The sequence below is a fragment of the Theropithecus gelada genome, chromosome 3 (assembly GCF_003255815.1).
Source record: "Theropithecus gelada isolate Dixy chromosome 3, Tgel_1.0, whole genome shotgun sequence".
Taxonomy (NCBI): Eukaryota; Metazoa; Chordata; class Mammalia; order Primates; family Cercopithecidae; genus Theropithecus; species Theropithecus gelada.
Genome location: NC_037670.1, coordinates 19,469,878 through 19,491,738, shown reverse-complemented (window position 1 = coordinate 19,491,738; position 21,861 = coordinate 19,469,878). Strand labels below are relative to the sequence as shown.

The 21,861-nt window shown below is 46.4% G+C and overlaps 1 protein-coding gene across 1 annotated transcript in view; it reads right to left on the bottom strand.

The window, feature by feature from the left end:
* The window catches only part of HSF2BP (heat shock transcription factor 2 binding protein), a 115,722-nt gene that overhangs the window by 29,422 nt on the left and 64,439 nt on the right, over window positions 1-21,861 (bottom strand). The window lies entirely within an intron of this gene.

Sequence of the window (21,861 nt, the reverse complement as noted above, 5' to 3'; positions counted from 1 at the left end):
GGCTCTCATTGGCTACTCTGCTTCCTTTGGCCATGCAGATTATCACATACTTATGGCCTGAAATAATTATCTTTTCAAGAATTACCTTTTGGTTTGGTTTTCTGGGAAGTTTAGTTTGTGGAAAATACAAATATGTTTGTGTCAGCAAATATGTTTCTGTTTATTGTGATAACACAATGTAGGGCAAAGCAATACTTATATCCCTCACTTTAAATATATGTACATATGCTAGATTAGTCACGTATACTGAATTATTTGTGTATATTTAAAACAAAGACATATAAGCATTCTCTTCATTGCAAATTAGATCAGAAATTCTCCAGAGGTACCCAGATACAAATGCTGTCCCACAAAGTCCACAAAGCCTCTCCCAGCCCACAGCATCTGTGGAAGTCCCTCTGCTTTGATTCACGCCTGGGCAGCCCCTCCACCCTCTGTCCACGCAGCTTTGCCCTGCCACTGGGTCATTTCCCTCCTACCTGCTGCCACTGCATACCTCGCGGGGCCCTCCCTCCGTGCTTGTCATCCCTAGCCTTCCTTCAATATGGCTTCTAGCACCACGATGCCACTGATTCTGCTTTCTTCAAGGAACCCAGACATCTGGACACTGGCTCTCGGGGCCTCTACTCAGTCCTCAGCCTCTTGGTCTTGTTTTCCCCTCCTTTTCCAGGCTCTCCCTTCACTGAGCAACTCCGAACCCCTCAGCAACTCTGCCTTCCCTTTCTACAGGCCAGTAGGAGTGTGTGGCAGCTCAGCCTCCTCCATTCACTGCCACGCTCATGCTCTACCCTGAAGATGGAATCAATTCTGCTCCATATCACAGCTCAAAATAGAGCTCTCTCAAATTCACATTTTGAGAGTTTCTCTCCCGAAAAGCTCTCACCTTTCTGAGTCCAAACCCAACAAGGCAATCTGAGGAGTGTGAGCAGAGAGACACGGTGATGAGGATGTGGTCACGTGTGACCACAGCCTGTGTAGGATGCCCAGGGGTGAGGCCAGAGGAGGCCGGATCATGGACTCTGATCAGAGCCCCTTCTGGTTTTCAGTAGGGATGTCAGTGATGTGATCTGACTGTGAAAGATCGGTCTAACAAAACAGCGGGGAGAGAGAGGGCTGAATCAGAGTGACTAGGCCCGAAGTCGAGGGAACCACCAACAGATCCCCTGGTAGCCCAACAGGAAATGCTCATAGTCTGGACCCAGTTAGAGTCTGCAGGACACAGGAGACATTCTGGAAGTTACAACAGCCAGGAGCAAAAGGACACATGGCCTGACTGGACCCGCATGATGGGAGTGAAGGGAAAGGCCAGGCCTGGGGGAGGAGAGGGGACACCATTAGCCAGGATGTAGAAGAGAGAGCACAGGGCGAGCCCCAGGGGAAACACAACACGTCCAGCTCTGGGAGTCACGAGGTGGCTGTGGGACATCCACGTGAAGGAAAGGCACAGGCACTGGACGTGCTAGCCCAGAGCTTGGGAGACAGATCTGCCCAGAGAACACGTAGCCTTGGAGAAGAGGCCTGCTATGGACAGGAGCCTGGGGCAAGACGCATTCTCAGGAAAGCAGGTGAGAGAGAAACAGAGATGTGCAGTGCAGCAGAGAGGGAGCATGCAAAGTCACCCACATTTCCTACACCCAGCACAAGAGCACACAGGGAAGGCCCACCACAAAGCCAGTGGACAGAACTCCCTCAGGGCTTCAGCAGCGACGCCCCCTCTCGAGCTGCTCCCTGGCACTCAGGTGTCTGAGAGGACAAGGACGAGTGCTGCTGAGCTCTCTCCTCTCTGCTGGAAAACTAACCAACGATGTCTGGCAAAAATGACAGCTGCAGATGCTGCCTTTTCCAATGAGCTGTCTTCAGAGTCAGAGACCTCTGAAACACACACACGTTTTCCTATATTTGAAAGTTTAGCAAAGTGAAAAAGTTCCAGTCTTTGGATAAATTGGACATCGGGGCTTAGATGTTCTTGATATCTTTGACTTTTGTTCTCTATGCTATAAAACTCTTGGATTAGACCCAAATCAATTCCACTTTCACAATGCTAAACAATAACAAAACACACTTAGGTTGGAGTACACCAATGAACAGACGTTAAATCTGTGAGCGTTAAGAAGTTTCCCTTGTTCTACAACACTAGCGGCGCACTTGGTCCTTACGAGGCACTAAGTGTTTGGTGAATCCACGAATCAGCCCATGAGTGAGTGAATGAAAGAATGTGTGTCCCCCAGCTGTCCGCTGCCACGGCTCTGCATGGGTGAGCCAAGCATGGTGCTCTGGAGTCAGAAAAGCAGGGCTGATCCTGGCTCCCCTGCCAGGGGAGAGAGAGGGCTGAATCAGAGCGACTAGGCCCAAAGCCAAGGGAACCACCAACAGATCCCCTGGTAACTCAACAAGAAATGCTCACAGTCTGGACCCAGTCAGAGTCTGCAGGACACAGGCGACATTCTGGAAGTTACAACAGTCAGGAGCAAGAGGACACATGGCCTGACTGGACTTGCATGGTGGGAGTGAAGGGAAAGGCTAGAGCCTACTAGCTCTACCGAAAAGCCACCTTTCCATTGCTGCTACCCAGTGTGACAGGGGGGCTGACGCTGCCCACTCCCCATTGCAGCTGTACCGCCGAGCCAGCTGTGTGGTGGGCCCATGTGGGGGTGCTCCATTCACAGAGCTACAGGCACAGCCCAGAGGAGCACAAGGCTCCCCCTGAGAACCTGTCAACGATGCTACCATCTCAGAGTGAAATTAGGAAAACCCACAAACTTAGAAGGTACATAATTAGAAATCTTGGAAAATAAATTAGATATCCAACCGGTAACATATGAAGAGTCCTGAATTACCCAAAACTCCAATCAAAATGACCCTGCTGTAACCTTCAGAAGGCCAGACCAAAATCCCTTCGTTCATGTGATAAGTGCAGATGAAACACTGCTACTTCCCCAGCTCCGGGTCACAGCGGAGCACAGGGCAACGACCAGGACTCGGTCTCTGCCCTCTCCCTCACAGGGGACAGAGAAACTGTGCTGGTGGCGCCCTGGGGGGAAGGCCCTGTGAACTGAAGGGAAACCTGGCAGCATGGGGGAGGGCGTGGAGGACAGCACGGGAAGGGGCCATCACTGGAGTGGGCACTGTGCTGGGGGAGGGTGACAGCTGGGCATCTCGGGGCTCATCTGCATCTGGCTCCCCACATCTTCCACTTTGCCCAAATTCCCATCCTTTTGGGGCAACCTCATGATGAGTAGCTTCATTTGCTAAGTCGCCGGAAACTAGGAAGAAGTCATCTTGTCTACATGGGACAAGAGCATCCCAGTCACTAGCAAAGCAGCCTCGAGGTCAAGCCATCAACGGGCTTCTGCTCCATGAGACTCTGTGAGAGCAGGGCCGGGACAGCCTTTCATGACCAAGACCACCGTGGGGCCCTCACAGGGAGAGGAGGCCAGACCACAGGCCCAGCAAGATCTCTTACCAGACTGCCAGCATCCTGCCTTCCCCTGGAAAACAGCACAACTATGTCATCTCATCCTTTCAACTTGTAACTATTCAATTTAGCACTTAAATTTGAAACAATAAAAAAATCAATCAGTTGCCATGCACTAGCTGACTCCTCTGAAGACAGCAAATCTACACGTTGGGTGATTATCTTGGGAGCAATGGTTCTTAAACCTCTTTTTGAGTTTAAGCCCTTTTCCAATTCCAGTAAAAGCTGGGGCCCAGTCCTCCCCAACCCCAACATCCATGCACACTGGGACCCCAGAGCACACAGGGCCACCCTCCATGGGGAGCAGCTGTCCTTGAGGCTGATCTTGCTTTTCCCTCCTCTGCAATGGCTTCCTCACGGCTCAGCCTCCTAGGGACAGGGGGTGCCGTCAACCCAGCTGCTTCCTCTTCTCTCCCAATGAGGGGATGGCTCAAAAGTGCCAGCAGGACAAGCCACGGCGGACACACAGCTCAGGGCCTCAGGCTCTGCTTCCTTCCACTCCCAGGCCCGATAGAACCCGCAGGGCTCACCGCATGTGCACAGGCGACCAGGGCACAGGAGCAGTAGGCCCTTCCCTCCCCATCCTGCTGCTCACAGGGCTCCTGCTGTGCTTTCAGGCAGCTCCTTCATGTCTTCTTCCTGTTTTAAGAAATGGAACTCAAAATGTTTGGACCTCCGGGGTTTGGAATTTCTCAAATGTTACAGGATATTTATATCACAGTTCTGATAACAGGTGCACTAAGTCAGCCACAAAAGTTACAGAATATGAAAACACGAGGCTCCACTGGGCCGCACAAGCATGCTCACCTTTCGGGGTGACGCAGCCTCATCCTTTCATGCGGACAACAAGGGCAATTTATTGTGAAGCCTGCACATCTCCGTGGAAAAACTGATAAACCTGTCACAGAGATTTACACCCGCCACCTAAGCTTTCAGACTCCCTTTAAAAACTTCAGAAGATACTGTAGCCATTCAACTGCAAGAAGTGGGGAGCCGATACCTAACACTGTGGGACAAACTGCCGGCACCCTCTGAAGGCCTGATTCTTTCCAGAAGGAGAGGATGATAAAAATAACATACTTGACTAGCAATTTACCACTTACAAACTACTTTCACACATATTACTGCATTTTTACTTTGGGAGGGAAGTCTTTAGCCCAAAAGAAAATGAAACACACTACTGTTAAGTAATCCTGCCAAATAAATAGGAAGTGCATCTTAACAAACCCAGCCGGACAACAGAGTGAGCTAATGTTAGGATCCCACTATAGACTAAAAAACTCCTAAAGCTAGCTTTCTTCCTATTTATAGTTAAAAGAATAGCCAAGATTAGTGCTAAGAATATTTAAAATATCATTCAAAAGTCAGCCAGGCGCAGTGGCTCACACCTGTAATCCCAACACTCTGCGAGGCTAGGGTGGGTGGCTCACTGAGGCTAGGAGTTTGAGATCAGCCTGGCCAACATGGCGAAACCCTATCTCTACTGAAAACACAAAAATTAGCCGGGCATAGTGGTGGGTGCCTGTAGTCCCAGCTACTCAGGAGGCTGAGGCAGGAGAATCCCTTGAACTCGGGAAGCAGAGGGTGCAGTGAGCTGAGATCGTGCCACTGCACTCCAGCCTGGATGACAGAGCAAGACTTTGTCTCAAAAAAAAAAAAAGTCATTTCCAAATTCTCATATTCAATAGTATGTAATGGCATCAATTCTCATATTCAGTAGTATGTAATGATATCAATCTCAGATGTGAGGCCATCCTCCTGGGCCAAGACCTCAGTGACTTCAATTTCTAAGGGTAAAAGAAGTTAATGGTTTCCTATTTGTTTTGTGACTTCCTGATTGTCTGCAAGCCTTAAACTTGTCTATAACCATGAATTTAAGTCATCTTCACCTCTTACTAGTCATAACTAGTTGTCACACAGAGCCTCTACACTACTAAGCCTCAGTGTCCCCACATATAAAATATGTCTGGCATAAAGATTACACCAATCCCATAAGGAAAGGCTCTAGTCCAGGGGCTGTCACATAGTAAATACACAAGTGAATGTGATATATTCACGTTTGCTTCCACTGCTGTTCACGACAAAGCGCCAGTCATGTACAGTCTGCACAGCCCTATATAGAAGGCAACCCTCCACTAGCACATCGATGAAAAGCTTGCCTTGGTAACACTAAGCATTTTAAAGAATGACACAGTTATAACCTTCCATATTCCTACGAATTAAATACTCTGCAGTCTTGAAAAATTAAATTTGTAGGTTCTTTGACTAAGGTCTTAAAACATGCAAAGTGAGGTGAAACATGGAGAATTTCAGTTTTTAAAAACTTTCACCGAACATTATTTGAAGCCAAATTAATGCTTTGGTTATGCTCACGGACATCCTCAATTCCCAATTTCACTTACTATTAATAACAGCTATCATTATTAAAGAAATTATTCAGCTAAACCACGTGAAATTGTCATTTTCATAAGTCTAAAATGAATAAATACTAGCAATTTCATGTGGTTCAACCTAAGCCTATCACCAGTGCCTGGACTGGGTGCTCTATGTAGGTCAACGAATTTAATTCTCATAATTGCTCTGAAGTGATGTCAGCGACATCATTCTTCAGGTGGTAAGGAGCTTGCCCCAAACCCACAGCTGACATGCAGGTTGGCACTCCAGCACCCCATTCCTCGACCTCCACTTCTCAACCACATGCGGGGGGCTCTGTTCACCTCTCTATTTGCATTTGGTGTCTTCATATTTTAAGAAAAGCAAAGCAAGTAAGTTGGTGCTGGCAGGATATGTTTTTAAGAAAATGAAGGTGTTACCTCCAATTATCACGCCTTCTTTATTTCCCTCTATTCTGCATATCAAGAAACTTGGAATTGATTTAGGACACTTCGTGACTGTATTACTACAGAAACAGTCAAAATACTTCAACTAAAAATACAAAGTACTTCAGCTGAAAGTACAAAACTGCAACTCAAAGTGGCTTAAATGTAATCACATGTATTATTTTTTATAACAAGAAGTCCAGGGATGGATCCAATGTCTCGATTATGTTAGGGAAAGCCTGGGTTATGTTCTCTGCTTGCCCCGACAGCATCAACTGTAAGGCTGGCATTCAGGGCCACAGGCTTCCTTATTCATCTCCAGCGAAGAAGTCTCTCCCCGATCCCTCGGGGAGATGTAGCTACTCAGGTCATGTACCCACCTCTGGACCGTCAGGCCTCTGAGCCCAAACTAAGCCATCATATCCCCTGTGACCTGCACGTATACATCCAGATGGCCTGAAGCAAGTGAAGATCCACAAAAGAAGTGAAAGTAGCCAGGTCCTGCCTTAACCGATGACATTCCACCATTGTGATCTCTTCCTGCCCCACCCTAACTGATCAACTGACCTTATGACAATACACCCTCCCCGCCCTTGTGATAATGGACTCTGTGATATTCCCCCACCCTTAAGAAGGCAGTATGTAATATTCTCCTCACCCTTGAGAATGTACTTTGTGAGATCCACCCCCTGCCCACAAAAAATTGCTCCTAACTCCACCACCTATCCCAAACCTGTAAGAACTAATGATAATCCCACCATGCTTTGCTGACTCCTTTTTCAGCCTCAGCCCGCCTGCAACCAGGTGAAATAAACAGCCTTGATGCTCACATAAAGCCTGTTTGGTGGACTGTCTTCAGACGAACACGCGTGACATGGACCATGTACTGTTGGCAGAAGGATGCGATGTACTGACAACCTTATGCCTTGAACCCTAAACCCATCACTGGCACACAGTAAGATGGCTAGCTGGCTCAGACCATTCATTTTCAACCCTGTCTCACATATTAGAATCCTTGAGAAGAATACAATGGTTGTTAAGAGTCAGAACTCAAAGAAAACAAGAATGAAGAGAAGCCTTCGGCAACAGAGAATTGATGAACTCTGAAAAGGTTTCCCATAGAGCACAGGGTCAGGCACAAGGGCGGCTTAGGAGGAATGGGCAGAGAAGAAAGAGGGCCGGGTAGTAAGGGTGATGCTGAGTCCCTAGAGGGATGTAGATTCCCTAGAGATGGGTGTGTGTGTGTGTCTGTGTGCATTCTCTTTTTTTTCTCTCTGAAACCCCTTTCTCTTTCCCTGAGTCATATGATCCATACGACCCAAAAAGAGAGGATGGAGCCCTGAATAAAGTTGGGGTTCTGTTAGAAATGAAGAAAGGGAAAAAGGGTGAGGGATAAGCCATCCATGGTGTCCATTCTACACAGACGCAACCAAATCAATCATGAAGAAAGGCAACATAGGTCCTTCTCTATGCTGCGACGGGCTCAGGCACCATACCACCTTCACCACTCTCTCATGGATGGCTCAGTGTTGCACAACGCATAGGTGATAACCTCAGCGTGCTGTCACCTGACACTATAAGAAAGCCTCTGAAGGGTCCTACAGCCCCAGAGAATGTAAGCAGAGCTCTCCCGCACAGCCTCCCAGATGAGATGGTGCTGGGGCCCCCACCCTGTGCTGTTTCTGGGCTGAAGCTGTGTGACTGTCCAGGGCCATGGCAGTCTGCTCCACCCAGGTCTCTGTGGCCTGGCAGGGCACTCTGGCTTAGGAGGGGCATGAGCCAGAAGAGAAGACTAGTTGTGTACCTTCCAGCCGGCCGGGACTGCCTCTGGGATATCAGGACTTTGACAGGGCTCAGGATGTTCAAGTTTTTCTTAACAATTTTAACACCTACACATATGGTATATTTGTGTCCAAGAAACGTAATCCACAAATATTTGACAAATGCTAACTCCCCAATTTTCATCTCCTAAAGGATTTCCTTTGACATCTGAATAGAAAGGGTTTCCAAGACATTACGTAACTAAGATTGTCATCAGTTGACTGTGTGCACAGCTGGAAGACTTACAAACCATACAGAAGATTTCATTAGCTGCGGTTTTCTAATCTCACAAAGAACAATAATCCTAAGCACCCGGATCCTTCATCATTGAGTTACTGAAGAACATTCGATGACATCTTTTCTTAAAGAACAATGAAGAATTCATGCAGAAAGAATCATTGTAAAAATTATTCCAATATTTGTGGCTTATAGTAAAACAAACAACAAAAATGGAGCAAGCATTACCTTTTAGTAACCTACTTTGATGCCACAGATGCCACTGTCTAAAGATGAACTGCAGGGGACAGTGAACTCCTAGTCCAAGAAAATATGAAGAAAGTCACAGTGTATTTTGAAGTAAAATAGTTAACTCTTGTTCTTATTTTTCATTTTAGACTGAAATGCTGAAAATTAGAATCTGATTACCCTTAATACAAACACCCAAAACTCTCCTTTCACCAACAAATCCCCAAAGCAGCATCACCCTTACTACCCACCCCTCCTTCTTCTCCGCCCATTCCTCCTAAGCCGCCCTTGTGCCTGACCCTGTGCTCTCTGGAAAACCTTTTCAGAGTTCATCGATAATTCTCTGTTGCCAAAGGCTTGTCTTCATTCTTGTTTTCTTTGAGTTCTGACTCTAACAACCATTGTATTCTTCTCAAAGAAATGCTTTTTGTCCCTCTTCTTAAAAAGTATAAAGCATTTCCACTTGCTATTCCACTAAATTCTCACAGCCACCCTGTTCCAAATAGAGATAGGAACAGTGTTTCTATCTCTATTTTGTGGATGACAGAATATCACGGAAGTGAAGGGACTCACCCAGAACCACAAACCAGAACACAGGAGAAGAGGGGCCAGCCTGCCTTCTGATGCCTCGACCTGTGTCTCCTAGCTCAGGGCTCTGATGAGCCCTCCATCCCTCTGCTCAGGCCTCTTTGCCAGCCTGGCTGTGTGATGTTCCCTACACTGCCAGTCTCTCTGTTTGTCACTTTTTTTCAGAATGACTCCCAAATCCATGTCAATAGCAAGTTTCTTGTGAACTCTAAGCTTGTCTCCAACTACTTTTTAGACAGTTCCATTTGGATTTTTGTTTTACCATGATATCAAACTGACCATGTCACACACTAAATTCATCTTCATGTAAACTCACTCCCCTTTCTCAACGTGCCTATGAGTTAACTGTATCCTGACCAGACTACAGTAAAGTTTCAGTTGCGCTCAGCTTGGACAGGACATATGCAAGCCAAATGTTTTTTGACATCCTTTGACATACAAAGTGGCCATTTGACCACTCAATTATATCAACAGTGAAAAATCAAACATTTAAATTATGTTTCTTATTAAAGCTATCATGTAAGCGTTGATTAATCAAAGAAAACAGTCCCAGCACTCTCTTGTGGAAAGGCTGACATCTTTGTTCTATTGGACCTTCTGAAGGACAAGTTTCAAGACAACAATGTTTGAGAAATTTTTTAAAAGATACAAATCACATCTCGTATTAGCTCACAGTATTAGCCCAGTGTTTAGACTAACAGACTAAACACTGGGCTAATACAAACGTATTAAGAGAAACACTTGACCAACATAATAAAACATTTACATGTAAAATTCTTTGTCGGTGAAGATCTGATATTAAATATTTTGCTTTTCTATCAAATGGCCATCCACAGCTCGTGGAATAAAGAAGTTGCTTAATAGAATCATAACATATACAATACACTGACAATGCCACGTACTTGGGTTGAAAAGAATTATGACGACACATTGCTGAATATTCACTAGTTACTAAACCCCTCGGCCTTTCTCTGTTATGTGATATAGCCAAATTCCAGACACTCAAGGGATTCAGATGCCATTATCAAAGGCAATTGGTGCCATGGAAAATATGTGGAATCAAAGTTGGGCAAGTGGGCACACTGCCCTCATGGGAAGGAAAATGATGCTTAAATTAGCTTAAGAAAGGTAAAAGGGGGCCGGGCGCAGTGGCTCACACCTGTAATCCCAGCACTTTGCGAGGCCAAGGCGGGCAGATCACGAGGTCAGGAGATCAAGACCATTCTGGCTAACACGGTGAAACCCTGTCTCTACTAAAAAAACAAAAAATTAGCCGGGCGTGGTGGCGCGTGCCTATAGTCCCAGCTACTCAGGAGGCTGAGGCAGGAGAATGGCGTGAACCTGGGAGGCGGAGCTTGCAGTGAGCCAAGATCATGCCACTGCACTCCAGCCTTGGCGACAGAGTGAGACTTCATCTCAAAAAAAAGAAAGAAAGAAAGAAAGAAAGATCAAAGGAGTCACTTATGAAAGATGCTGGAGTAACTCAAAATCTGAGGAAAAGCTAAACAGCACAGCCTGGGCAGGGATGAAGCTGACTGCAAGCCATAGGGCTCCTCTGCATCTCAGGTCAGCATTTATGTCTTGGCATCAGCAACTGAGAACACAGATAAATTTTCTCCAGGTGGCCAGGAACATGGCCACAGGCAGCTCTAGAGTCACATTCAATAGTTCCATGGCCCAAAAATGGGGAAAAAACACTGTTCTTCAGCAGCTCAAGTCAGACAATTCCTGGAGAAAGACTCTGGCCTAGCTCAGAGCACAAACCCACCACTAAAATCACCACTGTGGTCACAGCTACATTGCTGGCACTGCCAAGTCTCATCTTGGGCCAGTGATCAGAAGGGCCTGTTGCAGGAGATGATGGCCTGCTGAAGGAGATGAAGACCTGCTCCGGGAGATGAGGGCCTGCTGAGGGAGATGAAGGGCCTGCTGAGGGTGATGGGGGGCCTGCTGAGGGAGATGGGGGGCCTGCTGAGGGAGGTGGAGGGCCTGCTGAGGGAGATGAGGGCCTGTTGCGGGAGATGGAGGACCTGCTGCAGGAGATGAGGGCCGGCTGAGGGAGATCAAGACCTGCTCTGGGAGATGAGAGCCTGCTGTAGGGGATGAGTGCCTGCTGAGGCAGATGAGGGCCTGCTGTGGGGGATGAGGGCCTATTGTGGGAGATGAGGGCCTGCTGTGGGGGATGAGGGCCTATTGTGGGAGATGAGGGCCTGCTGTGGGGGATGAGGGCCTATTGTGGGAGATGAGGGCCTGCTGTGGGGGATAAGGGCCTGTTGCGGGAGATGAGGGCCTGCTGAGGGAGATCAAGAACTGCTCTGTGAGATGAGAGCCTGTTGTGGGGGATGAAGGCCTGCTGAGGGGGATGAGGGTCTGCTGAGGGAGATGGGGTCCTGCTGAGGGAGTGGGGACCTGCTGAGGGAGATGGGAGCCTGAGGGAGATGGGGGCCTGCTGAGGGAGATCAAGACCTGATCTGGGAGATGAGAGCCTGTTGTGGGGGATGAAGGCCTGCTGAGGGAGATGAAGGGCCTGCTGAGGGAGATGGGGGGCCTGCTGAGGGAGATGGGGGGCCTGCTNGGGGGTCTGCTGAGGGAGATGGGGGGCCTGCTGAGGGAGATGAGGGCCTGCTGGGGGAGATCAAGACCTGCTCTGGGAGATGAGAGCCTGCTGTGGGGGATGAGTGCTTGCTGTGGGAGATGAGGGCCTGCTGTGGGGGATAAGGGCCTCTTGCGGGAGATGAGGGCCTGCTGAGGGAGATGGGGGCCTGCTGTGGGGGATAAGGGCCTATTGTGGGAGATGAGGGCCTGTTGCGGGAGATGGGGGCCTGCTGTGGGAGATGAGGGCCTGCTGTGGGAGATGAAGGGCCTGCTGAGGGAGATGAAGGGCCTGCTGAGGGAGACGGGGGGCCTGCTGAGGGAGATGGGGGGCCTGCTGAGGGAAATGGGAGCCTGCTGAGGGAGATGAGGGCCTGCTGGGGGAGATCAAGATCTGCTCTGGGAGATGAGAGCCTGCTGTGGTGGATGAGTGCCTGCTGCGGGGGATGAAGGCCTGCTGAGGGAGATGAGGGCCTACTGAGGGAGATGAGGGCCTGTTGTGGGAGATGAGGGCCTGTTGAGGGATATGAGGGCCTGCTGAGGGAGATGGGGGCCTGCTGAGGTTGATGAGGGCCTGCTGAGGGAGATGAGGGCCTGCTGAGGGAGATGAGGGCCTGTTGTGGGAGATGAGGGCCTGTTGAGGGATATGGGGGCCTGCTGAGGGAGATGGGGGCCTGCTGAGGGAGATGAAGGGCCTGCTGAGGGAGATGAAGGGCCTGTTGAGGGATATGAGGGCCTGCTGAGGGAGATGGGGGCCTGCTGAGGTTGATGAGGGCCTGCTGTGGGGGATAAGGACCTGTTGTGGTAGATGAGGGCCTGTTGTGGGGGATGAGGGCCTGTTGTGGGAGATGAGGGCCTGCTGTGGGGGATGAGGGCCTGCTGTGGGAGATGAGGGCCTGCTGTGGGAGATGAGGGCCTGCTGTGGGAGATGAAGGCCTGCGGAGGTAGATGAGGGCCTGCTGTGGGGGATGAGGGCCTGCTGTGGGGGATAAGGGCCTGTTGTGGTAGATGAGGGCCTGTTGTGGTAGATGAGGGCCTGTTGTGGGGGATAAGGGCCTGTTGTGGGAGATGAGGGCCTGCTGAGGGAGATCAAGACCTGCTCTGGGAGATGAGAGCCTGCTGTGGGGGATGACGGCCTGCTGAGGGAGATGAGGTCTTGTTGCGGGAGATGAGGGCCTGCTGAGGGAGATGAGGGCCTGCTGAGGGAGATGAGGGCCTGCTGTGGGGGATGAGGGCCTGTTGTGGGAGATGAGGGCCTGCTGTGAGGGATAAGGGCCTGTTGTGGGAGATGAGGGCCTGCTGAGGGAGATGAGGGCCTGCTGTGGGAGATGAGGGCCTGCTGTGGGAGATGAGGGCCTGTTGTGGGAGATGAGGGCCTGCTGTGAGGGATGAGGGCCTGTTGTGGGAGATGAGGGCCTGCTGTGGGGGATGAGGGCCTGTTGTGGGAGATGAGGGCCTGCTGTGAGGGATAAGGGCCTGTTGTGGGAGATGAGGGCCTGCTGCGGGAGATGAGGGCCTGCTGAGGGAGATGAGGGCCTGCTGTGGGGGATGAGGGCCTGTTGTGGGAGATGAGGGCCTGCTGTGAGGGATAAGGGCCTGTTGTGGGAGATGAGGGCCTGCTGCGGGAGATGAGGGCCTGCTGAGGGAGATGAGGGCCTGCTGTGGGGGATAAGGGCCTGTTGTGGGAGATGAGGGCCTGCTGTGGGAGATGAGGGCCTGCTGTGGGGGATAAGGGCCTGCTGTGGGAGATGAGGGCCTGCAGAGGGAGATGAAGGGCCTGCTGAGGGAGATGAGGGAGTCCTAATATCTGCAGTCCACGCACTGGAGACTCAGGACAGCCAATGTGTAGTGCCAGTGTGAAAGTCAGCATGCTCAAGACCCAAGAGGTGGTGTTTCAGTTTGAGTCCAAAGGCAGGAAAAGGCCCACATCCCAGCTCAAACAGTAAGCTTATTCAGCCTTTTTATTCTATTGGGGCTCCAACTGACTGGATGAGAGCCACACACCTAGCTGAAGGCAATCTGCTTTACTCAGTCTCCTGGTTCAAATGTTAATCTTATCCAGAACATCCTCACAGACATACCCAGAGTTAACGTTTGGCCAAATGTCTGGGCATCTCATAGTCCAATCAAGTTGATAACAAAAATTAACTCTCTTAGGGACCACCTAGGTGGTTTGAATAAAAGCTTCAAACCTGCATGAAAACCAGCCTACTAATTCTCAGAAGAGATTTTTCCACCACTACACTCAATGCCAAAAGTCAAAACAATTTTCCTAAAAAAACCTCAGGATTAAGCGAGTATCTTCAGTTTACCCCTACACTGTTGGGAAATACCCTTGGGAGTTTCCTCTCAGGCTACTCACCTGAGGTGGGACCGGGGCTTTGTCTCCTATTCCCCACACCCTGGGAGCCATTGAAACTAAAGGACAAGTTTGAAAAATACCCTCAAAGCAAGAAGCTAATTTCTCTGTTAACCTCTCTGTCCTCCCACTTTCACTTGACTTTCATGCTCTAGGTGTGTGTGTGTGTGTGTATATTACATGTGATATATTACATATATTGCATATATATCACATGTAATCTATTATTATATATTATATATGTAATATGTATTACATACTGTATATATTATATATAATATATATTACATATATTACATCTATGTTGCATATATCACATATATTGCATGTAATATATGCTACATATAATATATATATTACATATTATATATTGCATATAATATATATTTTATATATAGATAGTTTTTTTTTTTTGCGGCCAAGCACAGTGGCTCACACCTGTAATCCCAGCACTTTGGCAAGCCAAGGCAGGAGGATCACTTGAGACCAGGAGTTCAAGACCAGCCTGGGGAACAGAGTGAAACCTCGTCTCTACCAAAAATGTTTTAAAAACTAGCCAAGTATGGTGGTGCATGCCTGTGGTCCTAGTTACTCAGAAGGCTGGGGCAGGAGGATCCCGTGAGCCCAGGAATTTGACTTTACAGTAAGCTAGCATCACTCCACTACAGTCCAGCCTGGGTGACACTATCAAATAAGTAAAAACTTTTTTGCGTCTCACCCAGCATTTTGAATGTTCAGTAAGGAGAGGTGGTCAGGAATTTTTCTATCATAACCCTGGCTCCCAATTCATGGCCTGGAAGGATGGAACATAGGGAGACTTAGAGGAAGCTCTCAACCCAAGGTGATGGTGGCTCAAAACCAGGTGAGAAAATTAGCTGGGCGTGGTGGCGGGCACCTGTAATCCCAGCTACTGGGGGGCTGAGACAGGAGAATAGCTAGAACCCAGGAGGCGGAGGGTTGCAGTGAGCCAAGATCACGCCACTGCACTCCAGCCTGGGTGACTGACCGAGACTCTGTCTCAGAAAAAAAAAAAAAGAAACGCTCAGTGGGAGTGCTAGCTGATGACCAGATTCTAGATTCTGGAGATGTTTTGAAAGCAGAGCCATCAGGACTTCCTAACAAATTGAACGTAGGTGTAAGAGATTAAAAGGAGTCAAGAATCATTCGAAGGTTTTTTAAAAGTCTGAGACACTAGAAAAACAGAATTGTAATCAACAGAGATTAGAATTTGGTGTGAGGGAAGATTAGGGGTTCAGTCTGAACACACTGAATGTGAACATTTATTAGATGTTCATGTGGAGATATCAAGTAGACAGTTCAATCTATGAGGCTAGAGCTTGGGACAGAGGTCTGGGGTGAAGACACAAATCTGGTAGAACCTGATCAATGCTTCGTGTTACTCAGACAAGCCAAATAGATGTAAGATGGAAATAACCTCCTATCTGCCTTTTAAGCATTGAAAACATGGTAGGAAGTGCAGTTTCCTGTGATCACAATACTAGTCTGCATTAACAGTTACATAACATGTGGCCACCATCTCAATACACTCTGTTCTCATCGGCTATTTGCTAGAGTTCTATGCCAGTTCTGTGGCTGAAGAGGAATGTGAAGAATGTGGACAAAGCCTGGGAAAAAGCCAGACATGGAGTTGAACAAAGGGAAGACAAATGAAATCTAGCAAAGGTTAAAGGAAACAAGACGATTTAGTCAGGGATGATTAATAGCAACTGGTCTCATACTCTGAATCGGAGAAGTCTAGATACTTGAAAGTAACGTGCCACCTTTAGAGCAAGCAAACAAAAGAAAATGAGCTTTCACTGCAGCATGAGATTTCTTTTTTTCATTTCAAGTCTTTTATCCCAAAAGCATGAGATATTTAGATTAGAAATAAAAGAGGAAAACTAGCACCTATGTGACACCTACGACATTAGGTGTTGGCCTAAACACTATTGCATTTTAACATACATTAAGATCTTTGAGGTAGAAATTCTCATTTTATAGATCAGAAAAGCAGGATTCTAAAAGTTTAGGTAAGTTCACAAGCAGGAAAGCTGCAATTCAAATCTGGGTCAAATGAGTCCAAAGCTCATATTCTTATTAAAATATATCAAATTTCTTAACAGAAATTGATACAAGTAGGAACTGATTACTGAAAAGGATAATGAGATCTTTTTTTTCCTTGATCTTTTTTAAACGAAGTTTCACTCTTGTTGCCCAGGCTGAAGTACAGTGGCATGATCTTGGCTCACTGCAATCTCCGCCTCCTGGGTTCAAACAATTCTCCTTTTCCTCAATCTTTTAAAAATTAGAAGAGATTCTTATCTGTCCAGTATATTTTCATAAACCAGATCTATCTAAAAGCAAAGGAATAGAGGAAGCCAGTTTTCAAATTATCTCTCAGTCCTAAGCAGTTATGATTCTAGATTCTGAAAACAGTCTAGATTCTGAAAACAGTCTAAATTCTGAGAACAGTCCCACTACCACCAGCACGACCACCAAGCACCAAGAACTATTTTTGTTCCTATTTTCCTATTCTAAAGTAAACTGTATATTCACCTTCTAAAACACATATGAAATTCTATCATTTAAAATTTAAAGTAATCCCATACATAACTCAGGAGTCAAACATCCTAGGCTTAAACACATCTTGTTTTGTTTGACTTTAGAACAAATGATTCTAAAGTAAGACGACCTAGAAATGAATTTATGAGGGTTGGGCTGTGCTCACTGTGTTGAAAGAACCAGTAATTATCTTCACGGATAAGAAAGCCTGGGATGGCTGGGCATGGTGGCTCACACCTATAATCCCAGCACTTTGGGAGGCTGAGGCGGACAGATCACCTGAGGTCGGGAGTTCAAGACCAACATGACCAACATGGAGAAACCGCTTCTCTACTAAAACTACAAAATTAGCCGGGCGTGGTGGTGCGTGCCTGTAATCCCAGCTACTCAGGAGGCTGAGGCAGGAGAATTGCTTGACCCCGGGGGGTGGAGGTTGTGGTGAGCAGAGATCACACCATTGCACTCCAGCCTGGGCAACAAGAGTGAAATTCTGTCTCAAAAAAAAAAAAAAAAGAAAGAAAGGAAAAGAAAGCCTGGGATGATGTCCCAGAAGCAAAAAAATTGCATTAACACAACTTAACAAACACCTCATATTATCCATAACCCAAAGCTTAAGCAGGAAAAGCCCACCTGAGTCAAAGAACACAATCTCTGATGAGTGGCAGGAACTTGGGTTGCTTGCCACAGACAGAGCTGCATAAATTAAGATTAAACTCATCACAATTTTCACTCAGCCCCAGAAACTTCCAGAAGACCAGAGCTAAAAGGGCCATCGAGAATATTTAGCCTCAACTCCTCTTTCTATGAGAAAATAGGATTACTGGCTGCAAATTAGCCTAAGTAGAGACGGGCATATTGTTTCAGGGCAACTGACTCAGAAGTCAAGCAAAGCCAGACCTAATGTCAACTAAACATGAGAAGTCACCCAGCACTGGCCCAGCACAGTGGCTCACACCTGTAATCCCAGCACTCTGAGACGCCGAGGCGGGTGGATCACCTAAGGTCAGGAGTTTGAGACCAGCCTGGCCAACATGGTGAAACCCAGTCTCTACTAAAATTACAAAAATTAGTCAGGTGTAGTGGCAGGCACCTGTAATTCCAGCTACTTGGGAGGCTGAGGCAGGAGAATCGCTTGAACCCAGGAGGCAGAAGTTGCAGTGAGCCGAGATTGCGTCACTGCACTCCAGCCTGGGCAACAAGGAAACTCCATCTCAAAAAATATAAAGTAAAATAAGAAGTCATCCAGCACTAAGGCTTCCACCCCAGAGATGTGTCCTGCTGAGCAGCAGTCCTATAGAATGGTTGGGAAACAGGGTCTGGAGCCAGGCGGTCGGGGTCTCAGATCCCAGCTCCACCACCGCCACCCCATAGCTATATAACCCTGGCGCCTTACTCACCTCTATGTGCCTCAGTTTCTTCATCTATGATACAGAAACAATACCTTACAGGGTACTGAGAGACATAAATGTAACAAACATAATGCACTTAAAACCATGACTGGTACTCAGGAAGTACTAGGTATTCTTATTTAATTATCCTCTCCCATAAACTGGCAATGTCTGCTTGCTCATGGCCCATAACAGCCAGCCCGGACAGTTACCTTATAGGTCAGGTCTAGGAATCACCTCTGATTCTACGATTCTTGAGAGGAAAAAAGCTGTCTGGTCAAGTATCCAACCCTGGTGGGTAAGTGTTATCAACGGAGTACAAGCATAGCCCCCTGGACCTGCCCTCAAACTATGGAAGGTCTAGGGCTTTACCCTACTTGCAAGCTAACAAGCTAGCATGCTAGAGTCTTACAGACGCTGGCAGAAGACACAAACTCTTGAGTCTGAGACTAAGAACTTGTTACAGCAACAGCCATAGCCAGAGCAGCAGCATTTATGCCAGTTTAAGATCCAATTCCACAAGGCCACACACATGCTGTGTGGCTGTGTCACAGGAGAGGAACCCCAAGCTCTGGCTGAACTTTGCCCTAGAGGGAAACATTATCTTTACTAGATAGATATAAACAAACGTACCCTTTTTGCTCTGGAAGGAAACTGCATCTCTGTCCTCTAAGGATGTCTGCTATACACACATCCTTGAAAAGCTAGCCAGAAACAAAGGTCAGTTCCTCTGCTCTTAACACATGAAGAAACAGGACAGACCCTTGTGTCTCGACAATATCTAAATAAATGAAGATATACACTTGTGTTCATGGATTGTAAGTCTCAATATTGCTAAAGTGTCCATTCTCCCTCAAAATGAACTGTTGACTCAACACAATCCCAATAAAAATTCCAACAGGATTCTTTTCGGTAGCCAGTGACGAGCTGATTTTTAAATTCATATGGAAAGGCCAAAGGTTTAAAAATAGCCAAAACAACCTTGAAAAAGAAGAACAAAGTTGGAGGATTTATACTACCTGACTTTAAGATTTATTATAAAGCTATCAAGATTTATTATAAAGCATGGTATTGGCATAATGATCCAAAAATAGATGACTGGAACAGAACAGAATCCAAAATGACCTTCACATGTATTGTCAACTGATTGTCGACAAGGTGCAAAGGCAATTCCCTGGAGAATAAAGTCTTCAAAACAAATGGTACTGGATCAACTAGATAGAAAACTTTATGCAAAAAACAAACCAAAAAATAAAAATAAAAACAACAACAAAAAAACTCTCACACAAACAGATACCAATTAAAAACGAATCATATAACTAAACGTGAAATGCAAAACTATAAAACTACCAGGAGAAAACACATTAGAAAATCTTTGTGACACTGATCTAGGAAAAAATTTCTACAACAAAAGCACGATTCTTCGAAGAAAAAGAATTATAAACTTTATTACAATTAAGATAGGTCTTCTGCTCTTCAGAAGATGCTCTTAAGAGAATGAAAGACAAGCCACAAGCTGGGAAAAATTATTTTTCCAACACATTTGTCAAAGGACACAAACCGAAAACACAAAGAACTCTCAATATTCAGTAAGAATCTATGCAATTTTTTAAAAATAAGTAAAATATATGAACAGCTATCATCAAAGAAGTTACATGAATGGCAAAACATGAAAAGGTACTCAACATCATTAGTTATAACAAAAATACAAATTAAAACCAGAGTGAAGCACCACAGTATCCCTACTGGAATGTCTAAAATTTAAGAGAATGACCATACACTAACACACTGCTGCTGGGAATGTAAGATGGTACAAGCACTTTGGAAAAAAGGGTGGCAGTTTCATAAAAACTAACATGCACCTACCACATGTCCCAGAGATCCCACTTCTAGGAATTTACCCAAGAGAAACAAAAGCATATGCCCATGCAAAGACGTGTACAAGAATGCTCCCAGCAGCTTTATGAACAGTAGTCAAAAGCTGGAGACAACCCAAATGTCCATCACTAGCTGAAAGAATACACCAATTGTGGTATATCCATAACATGGAATATTATTTAGCAATAAAAAGTAATGAACTATTAATAGACACATGGATGGATCTCAAAATCAACATGGATGGATCTCAAAATAATTATGCTGAGTGAAAGAAGCTCGGCAAAAAAGAATACAAACTATGATTCCACTTATGTAAAATCAAAGAAAATGAAAACTAACTACAGCGCAGAAAGAAGGCAAGTCTCTCTCCGGAAGGCAGGGAGAGGAGCAGGGAGGAGGGACCACGAAGGGGCACAAAGTGCCTTTGGAGGTCATGGGTTTGTGTATTACCTTGATTGTGATAATAATTTTACAGGTGGACATTTATATCAACACTTATCAATTGTTCACTTTAAATATATGCAACTTATCACATGTTGATTATATATCAATAAAGCTATTATTTTAAAAAAGCAATCACCACCAAATGGAACTGACACTAAAAATTAGAGGTTAATTTGAATTATGAAAAAATAAGGAAAATTAATTTATTTTTATACATGGGTCAAATATATACTCATTAAACAACATACAGTGTTAAAAATTATGATGAAATTGGGACAGAACTTTAGGTTAGATTGGTAGTTAAGGGTGAAGAGGAAAGGTTGCAGTAAAGATAGCTTTTTAAAGAAATTTAAAAATACATACACACTCTACATGTGTACTTCCCTTCAGAGCTGCGGTGTCTTTCCAATTTCTTTTTACCCAAATTATTTAACAATGGGTCTTCTATTTTATCTGATAGAGCCACATACCCACATATAGTACTGTGCTGTTAATAGAGAATGGGAGGCCGGGCGCGGTGGCTCAAGCCTGTAATCCCAGCACTTTGGGAGGCCGAGACGGGCGGATCACGAGGTCAGGAGATCGAGACCATCCTGGCTGACACGGTGAAACCCCGTCTCTACTAAAAAATACAAAAAACTAGCCGGGCGAGGTGGCGGGCGCCTGTAGTCCCAGCTACTCGGGAGGCTGAGGCAGGAGAATGGCGTGAACCCGGGAGGCGGAGCTTGCAGTGAGCTGAGATCCGGCCACTGCACTCCAGCCTGGGTGACAGAGCGAGACTCCGTCTCAAAAAAAAAAAAATAGAGAATGGGATAGGCTAATGCTGTTTATCAGCTGTTTTATAAGACAATTTTTCTTTGTGTTGTAGGGACACCAGTAAATCATATCCAAATTGAAAGCAATACTTCAGAAACAGAACTAAAGTAAACCTAACGTACCAAGGAATTTTCTAAAATTTGACTTCTTTAAAAAGAAATAACATCTTATAATCAATCCTACTTTCTAATACTTTAAAATTTCCTTCAGCAGGCCGGGCGCGGTGGCTCAAGCCTGTAATCCCAGCACTTTGGGAGGCCGAGACGGGTGGATCACGAGGTAAGGAGATCGAGATTATCCTGGCTAACATGGTGAAACCCTGTCTCTACTAAGAAATACAAAAAACGGCTGGGCACGGTGGCTCAAGCCTGTAATCCCAGCACTTTGGGAGGCCAAGACGGGCGGATCACGAGGTCAGGAGTTCGAGACCATCCTGGCTAACACGGTGAAACCCCGTCTCTACTAAAAAATACAAAAAACTAGCCGGGCGAGGTGGTGGGCGCCTGTAGTCCCAGCTACTCGGGAGGCTGAGGCAGGAGAATGGCGTAAAAACCCGGGAGGCGGAGCTTGCAATGAGCTGAGATCCGGCCACTGCACTCCAGCCTGGGCGACACAGCGAGACTCCGTCTCAAAAAAAAAAAAAAAAAAAAAAAA